Here is a 9,093-nt window from a genome sequence, read left to right on the forward strand (position 1 = left end):
CTCTCTCAGTCTCTTCCTGTTTGTGCATCAGAGGTCAGTAGTTTCAGCAAATGATTTTTCAGGGAAGCATTTGAGTAAACATAAGGGGTGTAAATCTTGATTATATTTATTTAGAAAATGATTCATCATGTCATGATATACAAAATTCACCACAATTCCATTGAATTCAGACATCTTCATTATGCACAAATGTGCTGTTTTTTGTTTTTTGTTTTTCTTTAAGTGTCCCTGCGATGGACTGGCAACCTGTCCAGGGTATTTCCTGCCTTCTGACCTATGAATGCTGGGATAGGCTCCAGCTCCCTCCGCAACCCAGAAGAATAAGCAGCTTAGAAGATGTTTGGCCAAAAACAAGTGCATACTCTATTGAATATTATTATAATTGATTACATTCAATTTTAACATTCAAAATTGATGAGGTTTGTTGTCTCAAATATTTCTTGTTACAGTCTTGTTACTGTCTCACACTCTCTGGAAAATTCTGACTCTAATTCTAGTTCTGTCTCTGATTCTGTGATTCTGACTCAGGCTCTGACTCTGATTCTGACTTTAACTTTAATTCAAGTTCTGACTTTGATTCTGTGATACTGATTCTGACTGAAATTCAGACTCTGACTCTGATTCTGACTGACTCTAATTCTAGTTCTGACTCTGATTCTGTGATTCTGATTTTGACTCAAATTCAGGCTCTGATTCTGACTCGGACTTTAATTAAAGTTCTGACTTTGATTCTGTGTTTCTGACTCTGATACAGGCTCAGATTCTGATTCTGATTCTGACTCGGACTTTAGTTATAGTTTTGACTTTTGATTCTAATTCAGACTGTGACTCTGATTCAGGTTTTAGAAGCAGAGTTAGAAGGTTTTTATCTCAACACTGAGCACTCAAATCTTAGCAGGCATGTTGCACCCATTTTTATAGCATGTGTGAAGGTGACCTGGGTGGGGGTGAAAGGATAATATGTTCAGACGCTCGTAAAGAGAGTCATTGTTCTATGAAAACAGGATCCTCTAAAGTGTCCTAAAGATTCAACAAAGTGCTACATGAAGTGCATAAAACATACAGTGTAGATACACCCACACACAAATGCCCCATCACTCTACACTAGTCAACACGGGGGTTTGTCAGCTTACTTAAAAGACCTAGCAGTTTACATTCTCCTTCAAGTACATTGAGCTTCCATGACGTTGCGTTGACATGCTTTATATGTCTCAGTGGGAACAACTCCCAGCCTGTTGGCATCATGTGATGGGGGACCTAGTTAGCAGGTAGAATTGGAACTACACACAACTACTTCTGTGATTTTTGTCAGATTTTATCAGTGATTTTTTTTTTTTATCAGAGAATTTTGATTCTGTTAATGTTGCTTTCAGTTTTAGGTTTATAGCTTTCTCCCCATTCAAAGAGATGTTTCTGTCTGGTCTATGTATGACTGGTAATATCTGTCAATATGGCCGCTGAGTGGACAGACTTTCCTGTAGATGGTTTCAGGAGAAACCTCACCAGAAAGATGCATGTGCATTTTAGCAATGGAAGAGGTGCTTTGTTCCATTGACACACAGTGTTGATCACGGGACAGAATGCAAACTTCGAAAGGACATTAGTATCACAAAAATTCCTGCATCCCCTGCTGGAAAAAAACACATAGACAGGCATGACTAGTCATCAGCAAAACCAACATATTGCTGTTGTCAGAACAAAATCTTGTATCTCTGAAATTGTAACTTTACAGGAGAAAGAAAAAACATGCTTTACTTTTAATATAAGTCAATGGAACCAGAATTTTTTCCAAGTAATTTTTGGCCATCTCTTTTGGTCCATTTATCATGAAATTTACATACAATGTAAAGGGCAATAGTCATTTTAAAATTATGTCAAAAACTGAAAAACGATAAAAAACAAGGTGTCGTTACGACAGTAGCGATATGTTGTGTTTGGATGTTGGCTAAACCAACACTGGACCAGCACTAGACCAGCACAAACCAGCACATTCAAGCATAGACCAGCTAGGGTCATACAGCGCCGCATCACACAGCACCAAAAAACCCAAAACTTTAAAATTATTTGTTAAAGCAGCACTACACAAGATTTACACTGAAATATTAATTGTTTTCAAGCTGTTTACATACATTTTCTTTCAAATAAGTCTCTTCTTAATTATGCCAAATGACTGTGAGGTGACAGAGACAGCTGTGAAAAACACACTCCCACACGCACAAACCAGTTAATGATTACTGAGCCTCATTTTTTCTGCCTGTTATCTTGTTCCTCGTTCACTGTCACTTTTTATCTATTAGTGGGCCGGTTACCAACAGTCATTTTGAACTTCTGCTTTATTGAGTGGCCTTCATCAGCGGCAGCTGAGTTCACAGATCAGAGGCCTTTTTAAAGTAATATTTCCACAAAATGTCTTTAATTTACACAATGTTCCACTTATGCTAAATGCAGTTCATCAGTCAAGACAGTCATGTTTGGTGTCTGAAGTTTGCTTCTTTACTTGTACACTGGAATTATGAGGCTAATGTAGTTAACAAGTAATGGAAGCTTACGGAACCCAATTAACATTGTGCAAACTGCATGCCTAAATCATCACACAGTCTCACACTTGCCTCAAGTCATCTCTTAAGTAGTGCTTTTGTGTTTTTGACAGTGTATGATACACTGTTATCTATAAAAATGGACAGAAGTACAGACCAAAATACATACTTTTGTCCTGCTACAATTTTTTTAGATGTATTACTTACTTTTGTCCATTTTATCAGTAACAGTATGACATTACTTACATTAGCTACATTAGCTTCACAGCTCCAGGGCTGTTAGATTTGCTTAAAAAAGCAAACTTAAGACAACAAACATGTCTTGGTTCATTGACTATATTGGGGGTAAGGAGAGGTGGTAAAATTGTGTGCTTTTTTGTAAAACTATAAAGGAATAAAAATGTATTGATTGATTTGAGATCAAATCACATATAGTGGCCCCAGAAAATGATTTGGATATTTGTGCCATAGCTAAAAATGTTCATTGTGTTAGGAAACAAAATGCCAAACCAAGTGATATTTATTGTAAACCATTTTAAAACTGTCTCTTACTTTTTGGCAAAGCATTTTTTTAAAGACAACTGGTGTTTTTCAGAGTGATGTTTCTGTCTGGTCTTGCATGACTGGAAATCTGTCAATTTGGCCTCTGAGTGGAGAGACTTTCCTGTAGATGGTTTCAGGAGAAATGTCATCAGAAAGATACGTGCACATTTTAGCAACGGAAGAGGTGCTTTGTGCCATTGACAGAATGCAAACTTTGAAAGGACTGGTTTTTCACAAAAAATTCTGCATCACCTGCTAGAAAAACAGCATAGACCAGCATGGCTAGTCACCTGCAAAGCCAGAATATGTTACGTTGTGTCTGGATGCTGGTATGCTGGTCAACCAACATGACCATGCTGGGTGACCAGCTAAACCAGCACTAGACCAGCTGCAGGGTTCCATCCCAAATATCTTTGAACAATTCTGAGTTCATGATAGCATCAAAGAACACAAGCTCACCTACATCACTGCAAGAAAAACAGGCCCAGACTTTGACGTTTCCACCTCTGGGCTCTACAGTACTCTTAGTGCTGTTCAGTATAGTTTATATAGGCTGCTCATAGATAAGCTATTATTAAGTTTTATAGATAGATAGATGGATAGATAGACAGATAGACAGATTGTGAATTGTCATTACAACAGCAGTTAAAATACACATCACTTCACATGAACAAAAAACAAAAATAGACATAATTGAAAACTAGAAACAATAACATGATACAGGTCTGAATACATATTAATAACATTGTTGTACTACAGTTATCAGCAGTATGTTTATGGTTTATTAGAGTTGGTAATGAAATACTTCTACCAGCACAATGGACAAAACAGAAATTTCCCAAATTCGTTTTCCCATCAGGATTTTGTCAGTTTGTGTATGTGAACAAACTGACAAAATCCGAATGGGAATTTTGTCAATTTGTTTATGTGAATCCATTAGCAGGTGTGCAACGACAGTATCATATTACACAGCACTCTGTAAACCTGTCATCATCTACAGGGCTGTAAATGTGTAAAACCTGTGAATTTCATATTTATAGTTGTTGTAAAAAGCATAGCTGCATTTATAGGAAAGTTAAAGTGATAGTTTGGTCAAAAGTTTTCTTCTTACCCCAAATCTAGTCAATCAGCCAAGACATGTTCGGTTTATGAAGTTGGCTTCTTTCATTTTGTGCCTGAGCTTCAAGGCTAATGAAGCTAACAGGTATTGTCACTATTTAGCTTTGTGCAAACTGCATATCTAAATCATCACATCTTCCTCAAACCAGGTTGAGTTATTACATACATACATCCGTCTTCTAAACCGCTTATCCTTCTGGGTCGCGGTGGGGTGCTGGAGCCTATCCCAGCTGTCATTGGGCGGAAGGCAGGATACACCCTGGACAGGTCACCAGTCCATCGCAGGGCAGACAGACATACATACACATTCACACCTAGGAGCAATTCAGCATGTCCAATCAGCCTGACTGCATGTCTTTGGACTGTGGGAGGAAACCGGAGTACCCGGAGGAAACCCACGCAGACACGGGGAGAACATGCAAACTCCACACAGAAAGGACCCTGGTCACCCAGCCGGGAATCGAACCCAGGCCATTTTTGCTGTGAGGCGACAGCGCTACCCGTGCCGCCCAGGGTTGAGTTATTGAGTAGTCTTAAATAGACTTACTTATATGCTTTCTGACACTGTTTGACTATACAATATCGATAAAAATGGACAAAATGCAGACTTTAAGATGACCGATACTACTGTTAAGCTATGGGTAGTACTTTTGTTCATTGGTTCTACATTTGAGGTGTGTAAATTAAATTTTTTGCCAACCTATCACTTTATCTTTTAAGTTTCAATATGCTGCTATTGCTGTTTTAGCTATGAAATGTACTTCTGTCATTTTGTTGTATATATTAACGTCATACATTGTCAGTACTATTTATTTAGACATACAGTTTGTACAACTCTAACTGGTGCTTTCATTACATGTTAGCTACATTAGCCTCATAACTCCAGTTCAAAACTAAAGAAGCAAACTTCAGACACCAAACATGTCTTGACTGAAGTGGAAAGCTCTGCACTTTCCCTTATAGAAAAGAATTATGAATTTGAACATGTTTTCACGTGTAATTCACATGTAAAAACACATTTTTAGTATGTGAAGTGTACAAAAAACATGTTTATTCCCATGTGAAATTCATCTGTTGTTCTGTAAAGGTTGACTTTAAAGCCATAGGCCTCATCGAGAAAGGGCTTGGGTTAATAGTTAATGTGTCACGTTCACACTTTTAGAATAAAAACAAGCTGTTTTAAAAGGGCAACTTTCAGATTCAACACTGTAGGTTTGAATAAATCTCATAATGTTTAACACAGTGTAACTAACAACAGGAAAAAAGCTCATCATGCAAATTTTTAATGCCACACTTTCTGTCCACTGGACAAAATACATTACAGTGAGAGGTCATGTGGACCATTGGAGCATGAATGGATCACTTGATCAATGTTTTGTCATTTTAGGATGTAAACAGTTGGCTAAATCAAAAAGGCAAAACTTCTATCTATCTATCTATGAAACTGATGTGGTCATGAATATGTTGCCTGATGTGTAAGTCATTGCTTTATGATAGTTTTGAGACAAGATTTTGGCCCTAAAATGTATTTTTTAAGAATCCATTCATGGCAGAGAGGTACATGCAGGGTGTTGTATGGCGAAATAGTCCACAAAATGTAAAAAAAAAAAAAAAAGTTTTAATTTTGTTCATGTAAAAATTGTATTTTTTAAATATTTTTTCTATTTTACCATGAATAACATTACATATAAAAATTCAGAAGACACAAGTAGGTTCACTGATCATTTTGGATAGAAAATAAAATGGCTATAATTGTGTTGTAGACATTGTGACCCCTGGTTCTCGTCATCATTTTAAAGACATCTGAGCTGGTAGGTTTCCACTCTGAATGACTTTGTTTACATCTCAGTGATTGAATTATGCAGATGTCAGTGGAATTCCCATTTAACATCATCAATATAACTTAGACCTATAAAATAAAAAAAATATAATGTATATATTAATATTTCTTCATTACGGACTGCAGTTGTATTGTGGCAGGGGAGCCACTAGAGGGCAGTAAAAACCTTCAAAGGTGAAGATGCGAAAAAAGACATGGAACGTTAGAAATTATTACATTTTGAGTAAAATAGTCATGAATTTTGAGTTTTTTCAAGTTGAATATTTCAAGTTGAATATAATTGATTTGACTTGCCTGTTTAGAAATGTGAATTCAGCTGTTTGAAATTTCCATGTAATTACATTCACTGTAAATGAATTAACTTGATCTATATTCATTCTCACACTATTCACGTATTAATAAGTCAAAGTCAGGTCTTTTTGTCTCTTTTACATGTTCATCCAAATGAGACGCCACAATTAAGCTTCATTAAGATGTTGGGCCACTGCTGCCCCCTAGTGGATAGACCTGCAGCTTCACCTGATTCGTGCGTTAGTGCACGTACACGCCACAGTGCTCATCAATAATTGCGGTTTCGCAGAAGATCTGTCTTCCAGAAACATGAAAACATGCTGTCCATTCTCTTTCACAGATCTCTTCTTCTGCTATCACTGACACTGTCCTGATGAGGTTATCACTTTACATTTACTGCATCAAAACCGAAAGCTGATTGACATTGATGAGGTAAACACTGATCTGTCTGATTTCACAGGCCTGAATCTCTGCATAATCTGTAAACCCATCATGGCAGCTTTAATCATTAATCTGAGAATCACTTATTAGTCATGTTCAGTATTTTAGCAGTCAGAATGTCAACAATGTTGCTGACTGAGTCTATAAAAATGATCATTAATCTTAGCTTGGGGTATGAGGTGGGCTATATTTGAGTGCTTTATGAGTATTTTATAAGACAGATTGATCTTGATGGTGTTGAGGGTGTAAATGATTAATTCTAAGCAAGGCTGTTTCTGAATATTTTGGAGGCCCTTAGCGACATTTTACTTCTGGGCTGGCTACCAAAACCCCAGTCAATGATTCATTATTTGGACCAGGAAGAGAAAAAATTTAGTAAATGCTAGGGTATAGTCAATGAAACAGCAGATACAGGAAGCTGAATATATAAATAAATAATAAATAAATGAATAAATAAACAATACAGTACTGTGCAGAAGCCACAGTTTTATTTATTGAATTTGCATTCAAAACATTCATTCATTTTCAGGAGATATTTCTGAGATCAGATATAAGATAATCCACTGGCATAAGGAAAGGAACAGTCAAAGGAAAATAAGTGAAACACGGGGAGTTTACAAAACTGGACATTAAATCATTTTTAAAACATTACAGTCGTATGCAAATGTTTTTACGCCCCTAGTCAAACTGCACGATTTTGTAAGTAAAAATAAACAAAAATAAGTTAACATGTCCTCTACACTTCTGTAATCTACAATTACTCTTTATTTGCTAAATTTGACATGTAGAGAAAAAACATAAATAATAAACAAGCAGTGGCATTGATGGTGTTTCTTTTGAAGATTGAAAGTTTGTTTTTATATTTAGTGGGTAAGTATTCTAAAAGTATTCACTAAAAAAAGTGAAAGATAACTGTATTCTGAATACTCAATATAACTTAGACCTATAAAGTGAAAAAATAAAATATGTATATTAATAATTCTTCATTACGGACTGCAGTTGTATTGTGGCAGGGGAGCCACTAGAGGACAGTAAAAACCTTCAGAACACAGAAACGAAAAGATGTGAAAAAAGACATGGAACGTTAGAAATTATTACATTTTGAGTAAAATAGTCATGAATTTTGAGTTTTTTCAAGTTGGATATAATTCATTTGAACTGCCTTTTTAGAAATTTCCACGTAATTATATTCACTGTAAATTAATTAACTTGGATCTAAATTCATTATTCACGTATTAATAAGTCAAAGTTTCAAGTTTCTTTAAAAATTCACTTTTGCTCTCTCACTGTCTGCTTCAATCCATTGCTGCTCCCACAATCTGAGCAGGAGTCCAGTATAACATTGATGCTATATCAGTTGTAAACACCAGCTTGATTTATCAGTCTCCTCACACTTTAGCAGAGCCCATTAACATTGAGATTAATAACTGACTGGTCACATTGATTTATTGGTCTACTCAGGCTTCAGCAGAGCTCAGTAAAACTGAGATTAATAACTGACTGATCACATTGATTTATCGGTCTACTCAGGCTTTAGTAGGAACTTCAGTGTAAAGAAGCCGTTAATTGTGATCCTCTATAGAATTTCTCCAATGAGCATGTTTGCTACATGCCATGCATTGACTTTAAAACAGTTAATAAACAAGCAGTGGCATTGATGGTGTTTCTTTTGAAGATTGAAAGTTTGTTTTTTATTTAGTGGGTAAGTATTCTAAAAGTATTCTCCTAAAAATGTGAAAGATAACTGTATTCTGAATACTGTCTTTACAACATGTCACTTGGACTGAATACAGGTACTTAATTTCTGCATTATGAATACATATTTCCATACTTATTTTCTGTTACATCCCAACCTTGACCACATCTCCATCCACATTCTGCCCATCCTTCCACTGTGAGAAGATAACTCAGCACTGTGGGGCTGAAAGGAAGCTGTCAAGATGTCATTACTTAGAAAAGAAACAAAAAAGAAGAACATTTTGCACCCAAACACTGAAATGGGAAAGCTGAGGTGTAGGTTGAGGTTTATGAACGTATGAGTCTAAATTTGTAATTGGGATTACTTAGATCATGAGAAAAAGGAAGTACAACCAACTTCTAAGACTTAACTTTGGAGGCATGTAAGAACATTCCTGCAGCTTTCTTGAAGGCAAGAAAACTGAAGGCAAGTCTCCTGAAAAGGCAAAAGATGGACGCACCAAATACTGACAAGACGTGATATTTTATTTAGTTGTTGAGGCTTCTGAGTAACTTACTGGTAAAAATATGCTTTCTGCTTTTGCCTGATGCTGAAAAATGAATACATTTAAATAAATGACTTTT

Source organism: Colossoma macropomum, unplaced genomic scaffold (assembly GCF_904425465.1).
Source record: "Colossoma macropomum unplaced genomic scaffold, Colossoma_macropomum, whole genome shotgun sequence".
Lineage (NCBI taxonomy): Eukaryota > Metazoa > Chordata > Actinopteri > Characiformes > Serrasalmidae > Colossoma > Colossoma macropomum.